Genomic DNA, 24,217 nt, shown 5'->3' with positions numbered 1-24,217 from the left:
TGCCATGGCTTTTTCATCATAGCAGAAATGTGGAGAGGAAAAACAAAAATCAATGTTGTCAAGTGAGCAGAATCAATAGGGAAAGCAGAGTTAGCATCAGGCTGCTTGGAGAACGTTACCAGCAATATGAGGTCGCTTGTATCCCACAGAACAGCCACAATAAGGTGACTTAAAAACTTGCTAATGAGTCTGGCAGCCCGTAAGGGAGAGGCAGTGTGTTGAATTCACATTTGTGTCGGTTTCATCAGGCTTTACAAGCCCTGGGAGGCTTTTTAAAGGGAAGATAATGTTTTGGCTCTGTGCACTATTTGCAGCTGAGGAATAATCAGAACAGAGAAGTATGACTTGCCTTAGTGCCTGTGCCTTGCAAAGGTGCAGGCAGACACTGCAAACCCTGATCTTCTTAGTAGCTGTGTTTATATGCCATTTTCATGTTGTGCAAAGGGCACAGTTCTTAAGAGCTGACCTTTTGAACAGAATAGGAGGGCAATAACCCCTCTGGCTTGTGAGCAGAGGTCTGCAAGGAGGGGAGAGGGGTGAGCCACCAGGAGCAGCACTCCAGTGCAAACACTGTGATGCTGCTTTCACAAATTTCTGCTGGGAATTCTTTGGTGTAATTGCAAGAGTTTTGTCATAGAGAAATAGGCCATATGTTCCCTCGTTGTCTGCCTGTGTGAGTAAAAAATGACAGTCTTAACAGCAAGAAAGAGGAGGAGATGTAATATTCTAGAAAACATGGCTGGTTTTATTCAGAGGACAGAAGGTGAGTGAAATTAAGCAAAAGCTTTCTGCCTCACCAGTTTCCTCCTTTTAAGTAAAAACTTATAGACTGCTGACAACTGTTATGCAAAACCAGAATCAATAGCTCATACTAGGGCTGAAATTTCTAAAGACTGCCAACTTGATTCATTTTTAAGTACTGTATCTGAACCGCTTGTGCTGATTCAAGGTCAAAATTCGTAGATCGTATGCAGCATATGGTGAGAACCTTTGAATTGTTCCTAAAGCTCAGTGTCTTGTCCAAGCACAATGATAGCACAAATTCACTACTAGTGGTACTCTTTTTATTTGCATCTGCTCATTCAGATGACAAGTGTAGGATCAAAGTGGCTGCTGAGGCAAACTTTGTAGCATAATGATGTTTAAGTCCATAAATCTGTGTTCAAGAAGACTGTGGGCTTAAATACTTTTTTTTCAAGGATTCCTCATAACTGGTGAGTGGTCAGTTGAAAGGAAAGAATTGTTTTCCTGGAGAAAGATGACCCTGGGCAGGTCTTTTCTTTGGACTTGTGCATTCATAGTCTAAAATCCAAACATCAGTATTATGCTTTTGTAGCACTTTGTGGATTGCATCTCTTCTTTACTAGCTGAATAGACCCTCGTAGATATTGTTGCAATGGGCAGCCTGAAATGTGAGAGAGAAACGTGCGGCATTGCTGTGCATCATATTTGTCCTGCCCTGCTGTCAAGTTTGAGCCTAACAATGAGGACATCTGATTCCAGTGTGTGAACATATGTGCTGGCCATTTAGCTCCATGAACAGCAGTGTTTGCAAATACTAATTTGGTGTTGAATCTTGTAATATCAAGGCCACTTCTGACTGCAGACACCTTTGATATATCTTCCAATTTAATGAAATAGGACAAAAAGCAGAAATTGCTCTTCTTGTCAGACTGAGAATTAGTTTGAATGGTGTTAGGTCAAGCCAGACACAAAAAATGTCAATAGCTCCTGTTCCCCAAAAACATGGACAGAGTGGTACATCTGAACATCAATGCATTGGGGTTATTTTGGATTAACATGAGAAGCAAACCCCAAATTTACACTTTGGTTATGGGAATTCTTCGCTAGCCTGTTGATGTCTGTCCACAGGAGCAGAAACTCTGGTTCATGGCACAGACATTGGAGTCATCTGAAGGATTTAGGCAAATAAATCTGTACAAGCTGCTGACTGCAGAAGAGAGGCTGCTTGCCATCTTGTGCCTCACAGTATACTGGACTTCCATTCTCTTGCCAGCTTTATTTTGATTGTGTTCTGCTCAATGGCAGCACTGAGGAGGAAGAATCCCCTTACAGAACTGTGTTTTAATTTCTGCCACAGGGACACAACAAAATTCCTTATGAAATGAGCAAGAAGGGAATATGTTAGCCTGCCTTACTGGAGGCCACTGTCCATCGTTCCTGCACAGTCCTGAACCTGCTTATTCCAGTCCTCCCGCATGGTGAGTTTCTGTGGCTTTTCTCTGGATCTGTCCACGCCCACTTGCCTCTTCTGAGTCCACATATGTTTTGCTGATTTCCAGCAGCTATTCCTCTGTGTGGGACTTCAGTCAGGGGTTCCTGTCCTCTCTCTGTGTTAGTAGGTGGGGGGGACAGATATTCCAGGGAAACTCTCAACTTTTAATTTGTCAGTAACTGCACAGGCCAAAGTCTTTGATGATTCTAATTCAAGCACAGGTTCCCAAGTTTCCCTGGAATTTAATGGCATTTGAGACGGGGAAATGCAGACTTGGCTATAGGCACAATGCATGCTTGAAAGTTTTGAAAATAACTTTTCTCTGCCTTTGTGTCTTCACTGTTATATTCCTCTCTGTGGAAAGCTCTGCCTTTCTTAACCAACCCTTAGCTGGAAATTGATACACTTCTCTTCTAGAAAATTTGCTCTGTGGGGATTGGAATATATTAGCTCTGAAAGTTGTCGGAAATGTTTTCCATTATTATGGGAGCTTGTCAAATTCACAGTCCATGTGGAATGCAGATGCAGCAGAAACATCGACTCTTGTGTTGATGGCAGTGCATTCCAATTATCCTGGTGTGGTGCAGGGGAGGGTATTTTTGGTCCTTGGGAAGCACAGTGGCATGATGCCACATGTTACAGGATCAAGCCTCTTCCCTGATTTCAGCTGTAAGTGTGAGGGTAAGTGATACATGAAATCTCAGCCTGAAGGAGTCCAGGAGCGAGCAGTGAAAGGAAACTGATGGAATTACAATAGCATATGGAGACAGAATTACAAGACCGAATTTCAATTTCAGCTACGCCTTTCCAGCCACTCAGGAGTCAATCAGGCATTTTTCATAAGCTAGGGCTCTGTATGGATTGATTTGTTATTGTTGCAAAGCCTTTTGTGCTGGGCTCAAAAGTTTTAACCCCTGCTGTGGGAACAGACCATCTCCCATCCCAGAAGCTGGGGATATTCCCAGATTTCTGCAGCAGAGCTTTGCCAGGGATGGTAACCCTCCTCTGGTCTTGTCATCGCTTGAAGGCAGGACCACGACACTGTCCCTGGCAATTACATCCCCATATAGGAGGAGCTGTGTTCCTAAGAATGAGTTCTGCTCCTAAAAAGTACTTTTGGAACACTGTGGGATAATGTTCAGTTTTTGGAATTCACCAGAGTTCATAAAGCATTCACTGGATGTTTTACTTCCAGTCATTCTGACTCTTTTCCTTTTGTTTTTTCCACAAAGGCAATGCAATTTACAATCTGTAAAGGAGATTTCTGGGGCTGCATTGCAACTGCCTGTCAATCACAGTTCAGATCTCACTGAAATACTTACATTTGGGTGCCAAAAGCCAGAGATTTCCAAAATCATTGCTTCATTCTGACAACTGAGTACCCCAGATTTGCGGTGAGTGAGGAGGCAATCCAATATTTTTATTATAGTGTTGGAAATCTTTTATTAATTTAAAATGATAGTGGCAAATAAGTTTTGTGTGAAATGTCTGTTCTGACAGGTCTGAAAAGGAAAGATGTCAGAAATATGTGTAACTAGAGGATAACTTTCCTAAACTCAGATTTGTCAACAGCAAACCAGAAGGCAGAAACAATGTGAAAATGTCATTTCCCAGTGGAACCAGTTCCTAATTGACACTTGTAGTCTGCAATGCCTGTTTCTCATTCAACAGCTTTCACAGCAGAGGTACTTAAACTTTACTCCATGTTTTCTTGTTTAGTCTCAATTTCTTACTTTGACACACAGCAGAATCCTAAGGGGAAATGAAACAACAACCCTGCTGCTTGTAAGCTGATGAAACCTTTCCGGGAGAATCAGTCCAGAAGAAAACTTGATATGATAGACTGCAGCTGGTTCTATGCAAGGTTTACAGAGCAGTGTCTTGAAACATGTTGATTTTTTCTTCCCCTGGAAAATCCTCCAAGTAGAGTATGCAGTTCATTTTCAGACTGTGACTCGAAAATCTGGTGAATCCTTGCATGTTTTCAAAAGACATTACTGTTTCTCTCCCTCCCCGTTAAAAAAACTGCAGATGTTGGATGAGCTGGTGACAGTAAATGAAACTATATTTTTTGTAAGAATTTTAAACACTCAGATACTAGAAAGGAAGATAGTGGTGCTTTTTGAAAAGAAGGAAGGAGAAGATTTCCCTCAGCTTTTGAAAAATGTGGTTAAGGGAAGTGGTTTTGTGGAGAGGGAGCAGGGGCAAGGCTCCTCAAAGCAGGTGTATTACTCAAGCTTTTATTTCTGGCAAAGGTGAGATTTTAGGTTTGTCCTCAGGAAATCCCTGCTGGCTCAGTGAGATGCCTCTCTGCTTGGCTGACTCTCTTGGCTCCCAGTTTGTTATCTGGCTTCTGTGGTTCAATTCTGGGATTATGGCAGTCAGGGGAAGAGCCTGGAGGCAACTGTGTGGGGACAATTCCATTGAACACCTGTCCTGACAGCAATGAACCTCACCTCAGACCTGGGATGACATTGCTTAGGTCAGAGCAGATTCCTTCTTCAAGGGGACTCGTCAGATAGTCATGGTTTTCCCTGGGCTCTGTAGGGTTTTCCTGGGATATCGTACCTTTAGTTCTCCTCGTAGGGAGCACACACATCCCAGGCAGCTGAACTGGGGCTCCCCTGGACTTCCTGCTTGGCAAAAGTTTGTGACACCCAAAGGTGCTGGCAAGTCTGCACCTTTGATTTCTAGGCCTTAATTCAGTAGACAATTGCATGAATGATTTAACATGAATCAGCTCCTCAGAAACCTGTTCTTGATGATGAATGTAATTATTTGCCTTTCTTCTGCTCTTCACCTGGCCACTGTAGGGTTTCAAATTATTAATATTTTGTGATCATTTTTTCTCTTCTTTCCTGCCTCTTTCCTTCATCATACTACTTTCTTCCTTTGGTCGAAGGTGCTGTAGAGGGTTATCTGGTTTTTATACTGCCATGCAGCACTCTGCTGCCTCATATGTTTGTTTGTTTGCCATTAAACTACTCATGTGTTTCATGTGGGCTATTTCCCTGTGTCTTTCAACTCCTGTTTTTTAAATAGACAAGGCAGAAAAGTCAGTGCTAGGTTTTTTCCTGCTTACAGATTCAAAGAGTGAAGATTCAGTTGGTCATCTAAAATGCAAAGTTACTTGCAGGTCTTTTCATGTAACTATGTGGGTCTTAAATCCACATGTCATAGAGGAATTTAAAGAGGGTTTTTTCCTAACAATATAAGATATAAGTAGTGCCATTAGTTTGTTTAGATGAATACCAGATCAAACTAGGAAAACATCTCCAAACTCATCTTCCACACTGAAGTAATTTTGTGTGTGACAGCTCTGTTTTTTCTGTTTACCAAAATATCTTTCATCTTTTTTTTACTTCTTTTACTGAAAGACATTTCAGTTGTTTGAAGGTCCTTGATCACCACATTCAAACTTCAGTAGTGACAGCTTCTGTGCACAGGACTCTTGTCATGTCCTTGTGTGTTTGCTTTGAGGCTCACCTAATTTAAGGTGAAAAAGAGTTTTGGGCTGCACCACATTTGTCTCTAAACTTCCAGAGCTTGTGTTGTGTGCATTCCTGGAAGCTGGAAGGCAGCAGTGGATAAGATACATGTAGGATGTTTTGGCACAAACTAAGTCCACTCAGCACCAAAGAGAGAAGTCTCGCCTTTTTTGGTTGGCTTTTAGCCCATGTTTCAAATTCTCCCAGCTGTCAGTGCCTGCCCTCACACATCTGGCTGAAAGATAATCTGTTTCTTTGAAGTTTAGCAGTTTAATCCAGGTTTTAGATTACATTATCTGACCTAAATTTTCATGTTGATTTGGATGTTCCCTTTTAAGGGCTGACCTCAAATGCTGAAGTGGTATGTGCAGCAGGGGCTGGCCTGTGTTTCAGTAAGGCCCCGGCCCTAGGAAAGCCGAGGTGTGTGTTTGACCACCCCTGACTTTGGCAGGACTCACAAGATTCAGGCAGAAGGGCAAAGCATGTAGAATCAGTCCCTAAATTTCACTTGGGGTTTGTCAGAGTGTTTAGCTCAGCTGCCTGCTATTACACAAATCTTTAAAAATACCAGTTCTGCTTTGGTAAGAGGGAAAAAAGTTCTGCAGTGCCACCTTTCATGTGGGAACATCCCCAGTCCTTTTAGAATCATAGCTACCTTTAAGAGGGCTCCCTGTGCTGCAGGGAGTCCCAGCAGCAGGCAGGCCTTTTAGCAAATGTATTTTCTGTTAGTCTGAAAGGAGCATGCCAGTTATTCACTTCCTTTTATCAGCTCTTTCGTTTTGTTTTGTTTCCCTTGTAAAGTTTAGCACGTTTTCATCCCCACATCTTACACTTAGTTATTTCTCTTCACAGCTGCCTTGTTTCCCCTTTCAAATTGATTTTGCATGAAATCTGGTCTGTAGGTGGCCACAATTGGAACTGTTAAGAATTTGTCTTAAAAACAAGAAGCTCCCTCCTGCTGTGAAGACAATTTGTTAAAATAATATGCACAATTGAATATGACCTGGTCCTTTTTTTAGGCAGCCAAAGTTTCTAAACAGAAGGGAAACTGGCCTCTCTTATCCTGAAACAAGGGCATTTTCCAAGGTTGTCTTCTCTGTAGTGTGAAATGTCTTGAATTTCACTGAAATGCAGTCAATTTCAGGTGGAATTCCTTTATACTTTATTTTGACAACCACTGAGGGAAAAGGCTTGAGGCTAAATCTGAGATCTGTATCTTGTGCATTTTAGAACTAAAAGCTCAGTGAATATACTCTTCAGGGAACTTATCCATGTGTGAGTAACACATGAGCAATTAAAAAATGAAATGATTGGCTTCATTTGGTTTGCCTGAGACTAAAAAAGGACTAGCCTTAGCAAGCAGATGTGATGTCTTAAAGTGCCACACAGGTCTTACAAATATTTCTCTGGTTCATGATCCTTGAAAAAAATATACAGGATGGCTGTTGCAGAAGTCATTGGAAAAAGTAAAGAAATAACACTGAAATTTGAGATACTCCTTCTGTCTTGGTTTGAAAGACAGTTGTCTGCTAAGGAAGGCAGGAGCCTCCCTTGGAATGGCAGATGCGACCCCCTTTCCCTCTGAGTTATTATAATTTTGAAATCAAGGGGCTTTTAGGCAAAGATGTGGGAAATAGGAATAACAGTTCTTTACTATGATATATCTATATTTGTATAACCAGTCAAACAAACAGCAATAACCATGGCAGTAACAGCAAACAATCACAAACCCAGTGCCAGCCTTCTCGGCTGTCGGGCCCTTTCCCCTCGGGTGCAGTTCCGCTCGCAGCCGGCAGGGGCGCTGGCGGCTCCCGGTGAGCAGGGCAGGTGCGATGGTTCCCCCGCGGCTGCAGGGGGCGCTCCGGAGCGAGCTCGGGGAGCACGTGGCACTGGTGCCCCGGGATCCCGGGAAGGGATGGGACAAAGGCTTCACAAACCGCTGGGCAGCCGATCCCGGTGTCCGGCCGGACCCTCGGGAACAGCAGGCTGGAGCGGCAGGCTAGAACAGCAGGGACAAGCACAAATCCCGGGTGGCAGATGCGATGCATCCAAACGGGGAACCCCCCGGGGGTTGGGGCAGGCAGGGCGAGCACGGCTACAACGCAGCGAAGGCTCGAAGCAACGGTGAGGCACGGCGGCCACGGCCCAGCTCCCAGCGGGGCAGGGAAGGCGGGCTGGGGATCCTGGGGTTTTCTCCGCAGAAGGATAAAACAGTCGATGAAAACCAGCCTCCCTCTCCGGTGTTCGGGACTGACTGCCCCGCACACCCGGATGAAACAAAGGAGTACCCAGATGCACCCCACCCCCATAGGCACCTCTCTTGTTTTCTTAAGTACCCAGCCATTTGTCCCCCTAGCAACACGTATGGGGAAAATTCCTTTAACAGGAAAAAAAAAACCAACCAGGAGAGCTCCTAAAACCCCAACACCTTCTCTCAATCTTCAATACAGATATAACTCAAACCAAGACTTTGATTTGTTGATGTGAACAGAGTGGCTCATTTAATTGTTGAAACAACTGACTAACCAAGCAGCTCCCTGCCCCAGCTATCCTGTGAGGGGAAGTTTTACACCCTGTGCTCTTTCAGTTTTCCAGAGTTAAATAACACTGCTGGAAAAACAGAGCCAAGAGCGTTCACATTGTGTATATAAATCAGTGATTTGCATCTGATTTGCCAGGTTCTGATTTACTAATTAGCAAATGCTATTTAAATGTGTCTAAACCACAATTTCAAATTAGTACGTGTGGTAAAATAAACAAGCTAATTAAAAACAGGCAAATTAAAGTTCACATGAAACCGTATCTATTGCAAAAAAATCTGTTCTCTCAGTCATAGAATCCCTCACCATTTGCCTGAGTACAGAGTCATTTCTGAAGGGGGCGGCAGTGGTGCTGCAAGTCACAGCTCCTGCCTGCATTGGGAATTTCTGGTCCATGGTATCGGTATGAAATGCACCAGTACAGTTGTGTAATACACTCTCGGTATCTGGGTTACAACCAGCTGGGCTTTGCCTTTGAAGTATGCTTGGAAACACTTTCAGTCATTTTCATATATTGAATTCTCAGAGAATATTAATACCATGCTTAATGTTTTACTTACTCATATTATGAAGTGAAGTGCTCAAGTTAATTAGAAAATGTCATGAATTTTCTGCTTTCTGTCACTCGGGAGTAGCATCGAGTGTCAAAGAATGTATCAACCTTTATTATCACACCCAAATGGGATTATGGAGCTACTGAGATGCACCTTAGAATTCTGATTTCCTTTTTATTCTAAGTTTTCAACAATAACTGTAGACATGCCATTCTGGCTTGTACATTACATTTACAAATTATCTGTTACAAGAGTACTACAAATATAAGACCATCATTTAAAGAGTCATTTTGATCAGATGTCAAAGACCCAGCCCAAAACTGTCTTACAAAAATAATGAACAAATTAGGACAGTTCAGTTTGGTATGAAATCTCAATTAATATCCAATCAACTCTTGTAGGCAAGATTCAGCAGAAGCATGTATATATATTCAGGCTGAAGCCCTGTAATCATCAAGTTCAGGGGAAATCACAGTCCCTCAGTATATTTAATAATAAGGTCTTTTCCTCATGAACTGATGATGCCAGCAAAAAAAGGAGGTGTTGGGTCATTGAAAAGAGAGTGGGGAGGACACTAGGTCTCAGCCAAAGCCAGGAATGATATGCTTGCCTAATTCAGGAAAAAGAAAAGGAGTAAAGGAACCGTCTTCCCTGCTTGCTCTGCAAGTTCACAGCTTGTGTTATTCACTCTTGTGAAGGAACCAAGAATGAAAACATCCAGCAGCACCAAGAAGAAACAGGTACTTAAGGTTTTCTTTCCTTGGAGCTTTAACCAAGAAGATGAGGGCAAGAACCTCAGCAGCCTGAGACTGCTGCTCACTTTTTTTCTCAGCAGTGATGAGAAGGGATTTGCTATTGCAGTTTGAACACTTCCCAGGTTAAACATGGGACACTGTGTTTCTGGGAAGGGAGCACCGAGCCACTGGTAAACGGTGGTATAAGTTTGATTGATAGATTTAGCACTCATCATGTTTGTGTTCATCTTGTGACACCATACATGGCACTTTTTAGGGATGTGGAGAGGCTTCCTTGGAGTCTGGAGGGTCTTGATCTCATTGATGTTTCCCCCTCTCAGACTTCTTGCACAGTTCTACTGCAAAAAGGGGAGCTTTGCTCTTTTGTCTTTCTTTATTGCAAGGAACAGGTTTAAGAACTTTTGGCTAAAAATTCTTCCTGTTTTAAATTTTAGGACCATCTGTATTTGCCACAGGTCTGTTGGAGTCCCTGTAGAAGCAGAAAATCTGAAAGCAAGAATCTCAAGAAATCTCTATTGAGCACTGGACCCATTTCTTCTTTCCAAGCCCTAAGTTCTATAACTGCAAAATTCAAAAGTTTCGCAGAGTTGATGCATGGGGAAGCTATGTGTTTGCCACATGTTTTTTTTTTTTTTAGTTGAATGTTCTCATCCTAAGGAAAGTAGGAAGACGTTGTTATTTTCATAGCAAAACTAGTGCTTTTTCCCTACCCATGGGGACAGCATTTTAGTCTTGGAGATAGTATGAAACAAGACTTAAAATACTTGGTTAATGCTGGAAGTTAATTGTGAATATGGAACCCCTGCATTTGATTATAGTTGATTGGAATATGTGGCTCCTGACTAGCCTGGTTTACAAACTTTGTTTCTCCCAGAGGCTTGGTACTTCTGGGCCAAATTGTGATTTAATTTTTTTTCAGTGTAGACTTCACATGACTTCCCCCAATTCTTTCCACCTCCACAGTGAACTGAAAATCCAAGGACTGATACAGGCCAAGAAATATGAGGTTTTCACATCAATCTCCATGTTTTATTGATTTTTCTGTTGCCTCAAGCAAAAAGTAATTGTATTAAGAACTTTTACAAAGCCTGGGTGTTATTTCCATCCACTATTGCGTGTCATGGGGACAAGTCAGAGTAACTCAATTCTCCTACTGCAGAAGTGAACTACCATGAAGGGAAACACCTGTAATGAATGTCAATGAAAGAGGGTCTTCGCCCCTGAGACTGTACCAGAGCAATCAATGAAAAACATGTTCTCAGGGCCTACTAATACTGCTAAGTTAAAATTAAAAGCACCAAAGTCCTGGTGTTTGGGACACCAAGAGAAGAAACTTACAGTGCTTCATACAGTGCGACCCTAGAATAAATCCCCAAAATAAATTTATTCCTTTTTTTTTACCAACTTGTCTTCGAAGCTTTACTTTGATTCTGTAGCTTGCCCTTTTTAGCTTCACACTTATTTTCCTTTTTCCTTCCTAGTTTTGCCTCTTTAGTTACTGCTGGCTGTGGCCCTGGTTAAAAGAGCAAGTTTTCTTTTGCCTCTTGCAGACCTCTCCAAGATCCTGTAATCCAGGCTGTATGGCTTCTTGTGATTCCCAAGGGAAGCCTGCTTAGAACTGACATTGAATGGAGTGTAGTGTGAGACACCAGCTTAGGAAAATTTCCAGAAGGAGAGTCATGAGGTCTGTTGCAAATGGTGTCAGGGCTTAGAAAAATACCTGCTGCCTGCAAAATCCCAGAAAATAGGTGTTGGAACTCTCCAGCTGTCATTGGGATTTCCATCAATGCACAAAGGCATCTGGATGTACCTATATATAGATATATATATATATTCACACAATATATACACAATTTACCTGAATAATTTTCTTTTGCACCAATGTCAGCAAGTGTTAGCATGACAAGGAATTCACCTTTAGACTTCATCAGGGTTTGAGGCCATCTGTCCTTGATTTGCAGAAGTGTTTCTGATTCAGGGCACTGTTGAACAAAACTTTCACCATGATTTTCTCTCCTGGGCTTTGTGGTCCTTGGAAGGATCACAGCTTAGGAAGTTAAACTTCCAGATGTTTTCCAGTCACAGCCTTCTCCTGTCAACAAGATTCATCTCCCTGCAAACGAATTTAGATGTCCTTAGAAGGAGGAAAAGCCTTTGGCATAACCTTGAACTGTCTGGCAGCGCAAGGTTGACTTATGTGGAGGATGGTCTAATCTGTTCAGTGTTTCATCTCAAAAGCTGTCAGAGCTGTGAGTGTTCTGACGTGTAACTAAACCCAGCAGTGATTTGCAGATTTCTTAGCTACAAAGCAGTTTAGGTTTGAAGGCAAGACAGACTTGAGGACTGCAGTGTGGACTGCTGTGAGTTAGCTGAAGGTCTGTCACATGTCCATGTTTCTGCTTTGAGCAGCGAATTGTGTACACACGTTCCGCAGGTATTCTCCAGCAGCTTAGGGATGCTTCATCTCTCCTATCTCCCTTGTAGCCATGTCCACTTTCACTTTCATTAGTCCTGTTCTTTTAACTGAAAACTCAGTCTCTGTCTTCTTGAGATGCCTCCAAGAAGTACTCTGGAGCTCCAAGAAGCCGTAATGTAACTCACTAAAGGACACCGTTCATTTCCTCTGTGATTGCTGCTGAAGTGACAACGGATCACCTGCACAGAGGTGGTTTTGGGTAGAATACATGCTTTTTCTTTAATGGAGGTGGTAGAAAGAGAAATAGCAACTTGCTAATATTATATTTTCAACCCTCTAGGAATGGCACTGAGTGTTTGGGAAGAGTTTCTTACCGGGTATCATTTAGAAAATGTGCTGTAATGGCCCTTTCACTATGAAGGGTATTTCTTGAGTATGTAGCTTCCAGCCTCAAATCAATCACTGGCTGGCATGAGCTGTCACAATGATAAAGAATTGAGCACTAAAATAAAACACATATGTATAAAGGCAAGTGAACAGCCTTGATTTCTGTATATATATTACCTTGCAGTACCAATAGAATTCTTTACATCTCTTATTCTCCCTTATTTACCTCCCTCACCACAACAAGTACATCAGGGATTTTATTAATTCAAAAGTAGAAAGAAATGTTCTCAGAGCTTTCTGTCCTTAAACAGAGAGACATAAATTGCTCCTGGTTGATCCAGGCTTGACTTTGTCCTGCTCACGGAAAGGAGCCAAGGTATCTGTGTCACCCTGGCCACTAAGCTTGTCAAGTGTAGGAAAGTAACACAGAAACATAAGGAGTCCAGAATACTCTGATTGACCCAGAAACATATTTCCTCATCTTTGTATATTGAGTACAAACTATTTTTGTGATACTCATGTTTCAGAATTGGACAACTTTTTAAAACTTTAACTTTTGTGCAAGAAGAAAAACGTATTTTCCACCCAGATTTAACTTTTTTATGTGCCATTTAACTTACTACTGGAGGAGGGGGGAACCTTTCCTTGCCCTGTTCAGAAGCACTGCGAGAATCTGAGCATTCTCTTACAGAGAAATGTTTCTCAGGGGCTTGTCTGAACACCAGGTAAGGTCAGTCATCTGTGCATGGAGGGAGCAGAATATGATACAGCAGGAAATATAAAGATGCAAGATGCTGCTTATGGCAACTGAATTTCAGAAGGTAAAAGTGAAATTGTGAACTTTGGGTTGAAGTAAAGAGAGTCCAATAACCTTTTCACAAAATTGGATTTTTTTTTTCTGTTGTGCCAAGCAAAATCTTCGACTTTTAATAACTGGTTTATTTTGATTGCAAACTGTGGTACAATGTTTAATAAAACCCTGAGATGAGCTCAGCTGGTCAGAGCATGGTGCTGGTAACACCAAGGTCATAAGTTTGACCCCGGTACAGGCTATTCGCTTAAGAGTTGGACTTGATGATCCTTGTGGGTCCCTTCCAACTCAGAATATTCTGTGAAATTATGCAGCAGAGAAATAAGGAGTAGTGATTGAGCCACATGGAATAAATTAGATGTCAGAGGAGCTGCTCTGCTATCAGCAGGTTTCTGTAATGTTATCACATCCTTATTCATCAGGTTATGCTTCTCACAGCTGTAAGCACTACGGATAGAATGATAAAGAACCTTCAGCTGTACTTCAGGCTTGGAAAACAGTGGTGCTGTTGCAATGATGCTTTTGTTCTGCATGTTTACTGGACAAAATGTACTGTATTTAATTTTTTTTTTTTGCAGGATAGTACAGTTGTTTTTTTCAAATATCAGGGAAGTTATCAAAAGGAAGTGGTGCTCGCTCAGATGTAAGCTGCACAAATGAAACCTAGGGGTTCTTTTAATGGCATACCTATTTTCAAGATGTTTCTTGCTGTTTCTGTGATCTTATTTGAATAACCTCACAAGGTATTGGAGGGAAAGGCTATTTCATTCTCCCATCTCCACCACCTCTTCTGACACACGCAAACTGTGAACTGTGGTACTGAAGTGTTGGAAACGTTTTAGGTTGTTTAGAGGACAGAAGAGAGTCCACATTTCCTCTATAAATGGAGGTCCTGGAAAGTAAGAACAAAAGCAAGTTTACAATCCAAATGTAAACTTGTCTGGCTTTCTAGCAAGAACCAGCTGCCTGATCCAGCAGTCTCTCTGCTCTCCAGACAGTTCTGTTATCACTTGCATGGTTAAACATGCCTTACCAGAGAGCCAACAAAGCCACTCTCTTTCAGAAGCAATCACTATTATGCTGCGGGAGGTGAAATGCAGTTCACTGCCCTGGCCATTCTGGGTGAGTGCATAAGGTGCTCTTGTGATGGCCACAAGAACCTGGGCAGTTTCTTCTCCTCCTTTCAAGAGTTGTTTTAGTTTAAACTGCTTTTATATTTGAGCTGTGAACTCCAAGTCACATTTTTGCTTTTTTTCTAGCCTAGGACTCATGGAAGGTGTCTTACCCTGCCTGTGTTAATGCCTCTGACATTACTGAGAATATTCCAGAAGTGACACAGACAGAATAGTCCTGAGCACCAGATAACAGATCCATGGGAAGAGTGCCAAGACACAAAGGGATGTGTTCTTCACTGGAGGTAATTTCTTTTTCATTTTCACATTTCTTTACCTGCCAATTCCAATTGTCTTGCAGCATGTTTGGAAAGATATTTTACAAAATATGGCCCCAGCCCTGAAGTCAGAAAGAAGTGTGTGACCTTTCTGTCTGTGTGAGGATCCTTTTTATTCCAGTGACCCTCTGCAATGGTATTGGGGTCCTTTCTCACATGTCAGACTGACATAGGTGAAACAGAGAACTTGTGAAGATGGCACATTCAGTCTTGTGCTGCCTAGATTCTTTTGGGAAGGCTTCCAAACAAAATTCGTAACAAGGAGTTGAGAAAAGTAGGTTGTTCCATCCTGAAAACAACTAGGGATTGCCAGCTTATTGAGGCTACAAAACAGGCACAAATGAAATTCACTATTCTTGTGCCTCTTTTTCCTTTGTGCAAGGGTCATGTGAAGCAGGGAACGGTTCTCCCTCCCTGTTGGGGAATTCTTTAGACAAGGGGAAGGAAAGTTTGCTGCAAAAAGAAAATTCCTCTGAAGAATAGCTTGGTTACTTTGACAGTAGAGTATTGCTGGTGGAGACACAGCCTAGGGCTGATCTAGGCTGCAGCTGGATTTCATTTGCCTGAAGAACTACCAGTGGAAAGAGCAGTTCCCTAGCTGAAATATAAAGAAACTGTGGAGAAGGACTTCTGGAGGGAAATATAACATATTTAAAATGAAGAATAAACCCATGTGAAAGAAAGAACTCTCTTTTCTCCCCTTCCCTACTGTTCCTACAAGGGACATGTCTGTTCTTTGTTCAGCTTTTCTTCTTTCCTTCATTGCATTGTCTCTTCTGCCTTCACAGCTGTGTTCTCCAAAGGGTTTGTTGCTGCAGAATTACAAGGAGTTCCTATAAATCTCACAGCTGCCATTCATCTAGGCTCTGCTGGTCTCACAAATTGCTAAGATTTAGATGCCTTGTCAGAAGGTGTCCTGTGTGGCTGGGTCAGCATTCTGCCAGACTCTCCTCCCTTCCCCTGTTGCCACCATGCTGAGCCCTGAAATTTCCATGCTGTGCTGGGACAGTGCTCAGCACTTCTCTGCGCAGGAGACAGACTCCAGGGAAAAGGCCTTTTATCTACATATAGGAAATTAAATAGCACATCACCCCACCCATCCAAATACAGTCTGTTTTCTGAAATGAAGTTCAGAGGTGTTAAGCAGACTGCATTAGAGAATCAGCAGCCCTACGTCAGCCCAAACTTGTTGATCAGACTCCAAAGGCTTCTGATTAGTCCATAAAATGGGAGCTGCTCCTCGGAATCAAGCCTTATTTTGTCTTCCAGTCAGGTCAGGAAGCCAAACCCTTTCTGTCTGTCACATCAAAAACCTACGTGTGAAGCCTCAGTTCATTGAAAAGTTTCACTGAGCAGCTTTTCTCACCATAGAGTATTCCTTACTACCTACACACCTTTACTGGATACTTGAAAGTTATAGATCTTCTCTTTGGGTCTGAGAAAGAAGTAGACTTGGAAATAATGCCAATCAATGTTTTCTTGTAGCAGCATAAGATAAGGTCATGCCAGGGAATAGACAATACAAAGATAATAGGCAGGCTGGTTTTTATCTCATTGAGAAGTTATAAGGGCAGTTAAACTTTCTAGGGATTTTCTCATAAACCCCAGAAAATGCCACTAATCTCATAATGACTCACATAAAGATAATGTAGAGAGAAGTCTCCTGCAAAAAAAAAAAACAAAAGTAAGCTCAGAGCAACACACAGGAGCTTATATTTGGATTGAAATTGGCGTAATTCAACACTGAAGGCCAAACTTTCTGCTGGGAAAATTCAATCTAAAATACAGTGCAAAGTCCATCAGGCTCATTTGGAAGCTGTAAATTAATTCAGTTTTTCATACTGAAAGGGGGTGTGGAGGGAAAAACTTTTCCAAACATGAGTGATGTTGCTGCAGATATGTAAAACTCACTTGGTGTGTATAACACTCTTTGGATAATGACTTAAAACATTTAAAACAAGGCCACAGGCAGCAGGTTCAAATTCATTACAAGAAGAGACAGTGTGCAAATTCCTTTTGAAAGGTAGTACTGCCATCATTAGGGTCACACATGAGAAGATTATTTAGAGCTTTTACCTCCTGCTGAGACCTGGTCTTTGTAGCTGATCAATGAGCAGAAACTCTGAATTAGAGAGAGGGAAATGCTGATCTGCTTTGTGCTATTTAAGGGGCTTGGAAAGGTTTAACCTACTGAGTAACTTAAACAAATGCCTTGAGACTTTTCAGATTCAAGCAAACATCAGTCAGTCAATCAAACCCTCAAATTTGCCAACCAACGGTGCAAAATTCACCATTAAAATACCTTCAATACTTGAGTGAATATGCAGTCAGCTACTTTTGCTATTTGTATGTTATCTTTCTTCCATTTCTTTTATTTCATTGGTCCTTGAAATTCCCTTTATCTTATTATGAAAGCTGACAATACTAAGTAGCTTTATTAATCCTTTCCCCCCAGCTTTCCCAGTAGTTTAATCAGATGTTTACTAGAAAATAAGCACAGATTGAAAGCTTCCTAATCCATATGATACAGCTATCCCTGTCAGAAACACAAAACCTAGCCGGTAAAAGCAAAACCAATGATTCCCTATGGAATCAACTCCGTTGAAATTCCAGGTCCTACTTTTGAGAACTTTTATACAAAATCCTGGTTTTCTGCTTGTGCAGCGAAGGATTTCAAGAGCTCATTTGAGACCAAATGAGTGGCAGCCCTCCCTTCTTTCCCCTTGGTCATGCCAACCATCAAGTGGTGGCCATCAAGAGTCCTGGCTGTTCCATACCACAAGGGATGCGAGCTGGGAGGAGAAAAATTGCTCCTCATAGATCACCTGATTTCTGCAACTGGAACCTAAGGGTGAAATCTGGAAGGCTACAGAGGGCAGAACAGGAACAGACATTTACAAAGAGATGTGAAAAGAACCATAACAACCCTAAACACTCACATTTACACAAAAATTCTCTTGCCTGCAGGCACAGGTAGAGTCATATTTCCAGGAATTCACATACAGTGAACTACAGCACTGAAATATGACGCTAACTTTGAATAAATTGGTGGTTCCAATCTCATCTTTCATAAAGGTTAATGACAAAACCCTTTTGAACATCTCAGATTATCTGCATTCTTGGATCTGAAGCTTAGGAAGTGACATTTATGAGATTTTGGCTTGTGCTTGCCATATAAATGACAGAATTCAGTTGGCACAAGGTACCAAGATGCAGAAATGCTTTTAATAGTGAATAAACAAGTCATGCCTGGGATATACACTGCTTTTCATGTGGCTTTGTGAATCTTCAAATGTTATTGATATATAATTGCCAGGTAAGGCTGCAGGCTCTCCAGGGTATGGCAGTCACCATTTTACTGGCTGGTTGTTCTCATTTCTCTGCAAAAATTGTGTGACAGAGACAAACGTAAGAGCAGAGGGAAAAAAAATGGGTGGTAGAAACTGATAGTGAAAGCAGCAATTAAAAAAAAAATAGTAAGAGTTTTCATGCGCATCTCCACAAAGGTTATACATCATTGATGACAAAAATTGAAAGAAATTGCAGCAAAACCACAAAAATAACCACCTTCCAACATCATATTTGCTTGGTGGTGTTGCATGTTTAATCATATTTTTCATCATCCTCTATTGTCATGACTAGGAAGAAATGAGCTTGTGTGGCAGCAGAGCGATCAGGACAGATGGGGTGTGGACTCAAAATACTTATTGTGTATGGGGGATGAGTCAGGTATTTTGCACTGTTGTTATGGCAAGAAGATCATATAAACCTTAGAGGGTCTTAGCACAGAGATGAGTGTGGTAGCAAAAGTTGGAAAAAATCTTCAGTTATTTCAAAGTTTTTCCTGCAGCTACCATCAGGAACTGAAGGGCAATTGGGTTTGATTTTTCATTTAGCAATCATGTTTTGAGCAGGAGCTGACTTTGCCCAGCTTTCCTATTTCTGCAGCAAAATATTCCCATTTCTAATGATGCAGAGCTATGTGGGCACAAGCACTTGGCCAGTGCATCAGGTTCCTTGCCAAACTCTGAGCCTGCACACAACTCTTCAAAGACAGCTTAGTTGCACAATGGAGGTGAAGCATTTCTGTGTGTTAGACAAACAGTCATGGCATTGTGGCCATGAGATCTCTACCAGAAGTAGTTTACAGTTGGAGTAAGTCACAGGAAGGGAAAGCATAGTGCAATTTTAGTGTATGTTTTCTATATGCCAGGTTAGATACAAACTCTGTATAAAAATGTCCTTGTGATTTCCTTTGCTTTGTTTGTTTGTTTGTTTGCTCCAGAAGATGCACAGGACCAATTGGAGTTCTAATGGTCTGGTATTGATCTGGAAGTCCTTGTTCAAAATCCCTTCAGACACAGCCTTTGCGGTCTGCTGACACCGCAGCCCCTCCGAGGGCAGGAATGAGCGTTACAGAAGCAGAGCATGCAAATATCATCTGCAATTTCTCCAGCGTCCTGCAGCCCTGGCTTCAGGCTCCACCTAGGAATCGAGCATCCACCACCCAGATGTTCAGCCTCAGTTGGCTGCTAGGGATATTGCCTTTAAGCAATTTCTTGCAGAGTTTGGAGAATCAAGGTTTAATGTGTTCCCAGAAGCTTGCACACTGTCCTGCAGGGTATTTTTGCAATATTGCTATGCCAAGGGAACATGTTAACAAATACATCTGGGGTTTTTTGTTTTTAGGTAATTTCTTCTGTCTGTTCTTTCCCTTTTGAAAGAGAAACGAACTCTGTGCATGTTTGCAGGTTTCTGCCAGCAAGAGAACCTTTTGAAAGTGAGTGGACAGGAGCTGCACAAACATTAAAATACACTGCTCTCCATCAAAGTTAAGAACCTGTATCTGAACTTGGCCAGGTTTGTTCATCACTGCTACTGACCCCTGAGCAAATTTGCTTTGGCAGGTGCTTTCACGTGTACTGAAAGCTTGAAAATTACTGTAACTGTCCTTTGTTTCATGCATGTGACCTGTTGTATCTGCTTATTTTTGTAGGTACTTACGTTTTGCCACAGCTTGGCAGTGTAATTGTTAAAAAGAGCTTCTTCTAATTACAGCAGGAGAAAAAAACCCCTCAGACTATGCTAAATCCGTATGTTTGCCTGTCTGACCTCAGCAGTGCAGTCCCTGGTTGCTTCCCTTGAACTATTTTTTGGCATTCATTCCCTCCCCATCCTGGTCCTATGAATATTTCAGTCCTCCTTTCTGTATTTATTCTGTTCTTTGCTTCTCCTCCCTCTTTCATACTTTTGCCCAAATGATTGAATACTAATTTTTTTTATGCACTAAACTAATGTTTAACACTCACTTTGCAGGCTTATCTCTCTTTTTAATGCAATCTAATGATTTTCTCTGCTTCCTTTGTTCTCACCTTTCCACTTAACTCTCTCTGATACCACACCTCTTAGTTCCTCTTCTCAAATATCTCTAGAAATGAAAAGACTTTTGACTTCTTGTCGTAGCAAACCAAGATGTCATACATGAAATCCCTATTTGTGCTTGGTCTTTGCATATTAAGTGCTTTAATTAATTAATTTTGAGTTAAATATTTTTAGATTAAATCTTAAAATTAACCCATCAGCCCAGGTACAAAAATCCAGCAGTGTTTTCAATTGTTCAAAGTAGTTTATTAAGAGAGTTGCACCCTTCCCAGTTAAAAATTCCCCAGTTAAAAATCACTAACTTGCCCCTTTCAAACTTCAAACCACCAGTACACCATAAGAGTTACCTTTCCTGTGTTTACTGTACACTTTTACAAGTGTTTTAAGATGTGTTGGATGTATTTTAAGACCTTCCTTTTTTTAAGTGTTTTCACTTGCATTCTGATTCCAAGGCCAAAAAACCCCAGTTCTAATAGCCAGCAGCTGTTTTTAGCCACAGAGCCATTACTCTGCAGGCAAGCTCCATGGCAACCTGAATACCTGAATTTTAATGAAGGCATTGTAGCTCCCTTATCTCAACCAATACCACGCCTCTGACAACGATGAGCCATTGGTGGACGGAGATGATCCATCAAAGGGAAAGCACCAATCACTTACAACCGAAGGGGCGGGCTGTGGGCGGACTGGGGGGTGGGGGGGGCGGAGCAAAGACACTATAAAAAGAACGAGGCAGAGAGGCAGGGTCTCTTCTTCCTCTCTCTCTCTGCGGGCTACCTGTAGTAGATGTCGGTGCTGGGCATTCAAAGCCTTACTCCTTTTAAGGGGCCTTTAGTAATTTTTTTTAAGTCAGCCCAGCACTGCAAGTTCTTTTTCTCTACCTGAGGTCTAGTGCTGTCTCAGCCAGAAGATCTCAAATCCCTGCGCTCCTGGGGCATACCATCTACTGAGCCATAGGATCCCAAATTTTTATATTTTTCTAATTTCTGTAATTTTTCAATTTTTCTGTTTTCAATAAATTAATCTTTTTAAGAGTTGTCTCATTTCTCACACAAGACTTCTCCCTTTTCTGATGTGAGACCTGCAGCCCAAAAGATTCCCTCGCTTGTCCTGCTGAGTCTGGAAAGTCTGTTTAGAGACTAACAGGTGAAGAGAAATAATGGTGCCGTTTCTTTGCTTGTCTGTATTGGATTTACAGAGGAATCTGGGATGATTTTGGTTTGCACATACCTTACCAGTGAGGGAACAGCTCCAGCCACACAGGGATGACCTCCTTAGTCACTCAGTCTGGATTAAGGCAATTGCAATCACACCTCATCCAGAACTGTCACACCTTTCTTAGCTCTCATTTTCCTTCCACAGTGTGCAGTAATCAATATCCTTTCACTGCATATGGTGTTCCTCTGAAGTTTAAGTGCTAATGGTGCCATTTAGCAAGGTGAGCTGCATCAGCTATATACAATATAAGTGTAAATTGGAAATTGTTTAAGCTTTCAAATTTGTTTTATGCCATTAGATTTGCTCATGATTCATTTGTCATTCTAATTGGATTCTAACATGTACTTTACATTTCAAAACTTGAAATTATGAAGACTGCATAACAAAGAATGCTTAAGAACAGGCAGCTCTCCAAGCTGTGTTTAATTTACAACAGATGAGTAAATGAGGAAGGTGAAGAGTCACAAAAATACTGAGTAACAAAGTGATGCTGCCTTAGAAATCCAGTGATTAATTGTGATGATAATAAGAAGAGCGATTAAGTTGATTTATTTAAATCCTCCTGTAGTATTGGAATAGCTCAATTGAACAGGATGCAAGGATGATTTTTACCCTTGGTCTTCCAACTTTTTAGATCTTTCATCTACTCTTGATTGACTTGACTTTGCACAGGATTACCTGAGGAGTAAATGGAAAACTGTTTCTGCTAGAAATAGAGCAGGACAATAACTTGTTGATTCTCCTTCTGGAAAACAGCAGAAGAGCTGTAAGTCCATGTGAGAAGGGTGTGTTTCTGACTGTGGGAATCTGGCTGACCACATTAACTTACAGCAAAGTTCTTTAGAGGATCCTGAGGTCTCCATGGGCCTGAGCCTGTTCCCAACCATGGGCAGTATCTTCGTGTACCCTGGCAGACTTCAGACTTCATAGACTTTATGTCTCCTTTTCAATGCAGTCACTGCAGTTGCATAATCATGAAAACTCAAAGTGTATTTTATTCTAGTGCTTTGAGACCTTAAAACACAAAACCGTATATGTATCACAGTAGCATTTCATGCTGTATCTTGAAAACAGATAATTGAATCATAAGCTGTTTTTTCAGCCAGCTAGGAAATGGGCAAGTTTGCACTGGTGGCCTGCTAATAGCAGACTGGGGCGTGGATGGAGTTTGTTTCCATTGCCCAGGGTGTTGTGCCAGTGACCGTAACACCATCTGTTCATTTTTTCCCAGTCTTGTATTCTGAAGTGTAGAAGTCAAATCTTAGAGAACAATGTTTCGCTGCACTTCTCTGACAGTTAAAAGTACACCACTGAAAAAACCCTATCCCTTGTTTGGGATAGTCCTTTGTCCATTTTTTGATCTTTTTGTTTTCTCTCCTCTGTCCAGCACACCCATCTTTGTGTGAAAACCCTTTCCTTGAAGAACCCAGCAAAGGCGTGTACACTGAAGTCAAGGGTACATCAACAGGCAAGCATATTAAAAAATAAATTCCCTTTATTATCTATGACGTATTTTTACAACAAAGAATATTTAGCACTTCAAGTATGAATACAGAAAAATTTACATAGGTGCTGCATGTTTTTAGACCAGATGGGCCTTTTAGGCAAGAGACAAGAACATACTGGATATAGCAAAGCAAATTTGCATTAAGGTTCTTTTTTTTTTTCCCCAGTGCGTTATTTCCCATGAATACATCAACAGAGAGTTGTGCTTCTCTTTCTCAACCAAGTGTAATCCAGGCAGCAGATGTGCTGATATCCCCATGTTGCTCTGCCAAAGCAGTGCTCACCGAGCCATATGGATGGATTGATATTTCTGAGGTACCAGCTCCAGAGGTATCCAGGCCTTTCCCTATCAGCTGTAACATGACAGAGGAGCAACTGTTTATGGTGGTGATTTGAATAACTCTGGTGTTCATTCCCAGGAGTTGGAATGTGACTTCTGAGCAGTTCTTAGTGAGCAGCAGCTCCTTACCTGGGCTCATCTCAAATCACTGACTCCCTAGTGAAGAATCCCTGCAGTGAGTGATGGAAAGCAGCTGAGTAATTCGAAAATAACAGTTCTGGGTAACATTAGTCACAATTGGTATTATAATGATTTCCAGATGAAGGTTCACCATTGTGCAATGTGCTATATAGACCATGTGAGAAATCACAGTCATCTTCTGTTGCATGAGGGCCTTGCTGCCTTTGTACAATCATGGCTCGGGCCTGTCACTTCGGCTAAGTAGAGAAGGACTATGGGAAAGAGACAGTTGAATTAGGGGTAGAAAAACATGCTGTGTGTTCACATCGTGGTGTGTGGTGGTTGGTTGAGTTATGTTTGTTGTGCTTTAAAACTGTGTAACCTGATAACAGTGCTTTAAAGTGCTTTAAAAGGCCGGGTTTTTGCAATAAAGGGCTCTCCTTTGCACCTGCCTGGGGACTCTGCGTCGCTCATTATTGCACCAATCTTCCGCTTTGGAAGATGGCTTTCTGAGAGGACCACTCATTCCCAGAAACTTGGGATTTTATGGAATCCTAAAATGTTCCCCTACATTCATAATGTTCCCCCCACCACCCAGTATTCCCAGCTGCAAAAGTCTTTATTACAGGAAGGAGCAATTTAGTTTCATTTTTTGTCCAGAAGGACATCACGTCTGCTTTCCCTGGTACTGTGGTTCCCTGATCAGCCAGACAGTTTGTTACAGGGCTGTGTGCTGAGGGAGTTTTTCCAAGGAAAATGTAAACACAAACCAGGCCAGAACATTTTTTATCTTCATTTGCCTTACAAATTGTCAGCTCCTCATCAGAGAATGTGAAGAGCTTAATTTAAAAAGAAGTTATTGAACAGATTTTTTAGGAACATATAATATATACCACGAGAAAGACAAATTTCATGAAATGTTTTGTTTTGTCAGAAACTCATTTTTCCCTGACAAATGGATTTCAGGGGGAATTTTCCAGAAGGCCCTACTCATTGGTCTGTGTGACTGGAAAAAAA

At 41.6% G+C, this 24,217-nt stretch overlaps 2 long non-coding RNA genes across 2 annotated transcripts in view; both read left to right on the top strand.

The window, feature by feature from the left end:
* Nucleotides 1-22,722, top strand: part of LOC104690182 — a 97,835-nt gene extending 75,113 nt beyond the window's left edge. The window contains exons 3-8 of the long non-coding RNA XR_005602139.1: nt 2,102-2,222; nt 3,469-3,630; nt 14,447-14,604; nt 19,389-19,497; nt 21,379-21,454; nt 22,622-22,722. This is a non-coding gene — a long non-coding RNA (uncharacterized LOC104690182). The remainder of the gene's footprint in view (nt 1-2,101; nt 2,223-3,468; nt 3,631-14,446; nt 14,605-19,388; nt 19,498-21,378; nt 21,455-22,621) is intronic.
* A 151-nt stretch (nt 22,723-22,873) lies between these two features.
* Nucleotides 22,874-23,652, top strand: LOC109144752. Its single transcript, XR_002045689.2, has 2 exons — nt 22,874-23,070; nt 23,160-23,652. It is a non-coding gene; the product is annotated as an uncharacterized LOC109144752 (long non-coding RNA).
* The last annotated feature ends 565 nt before the right edge of the window (nt 23,653-24,217 follow it).

This window comes from Corvus cornix, chromosome 6 (assembly GCF_000738735.6).
Source record: "Corvus cornix cornix isolate S_Up_H32 chromosome 6, ASM73873v5, whole genome shotgun sequence".
Classification (NCBI taxonomy): Eukaryota; Metazoa; Chordata; class Aves; order Passeriformes; family Corvidae; genus Corvus; species Corvus cornix.
Note: the sequence above shows the minus strand (reverse complement) of the source record. Positions and strands in the feature narration are given on the sequence as shown.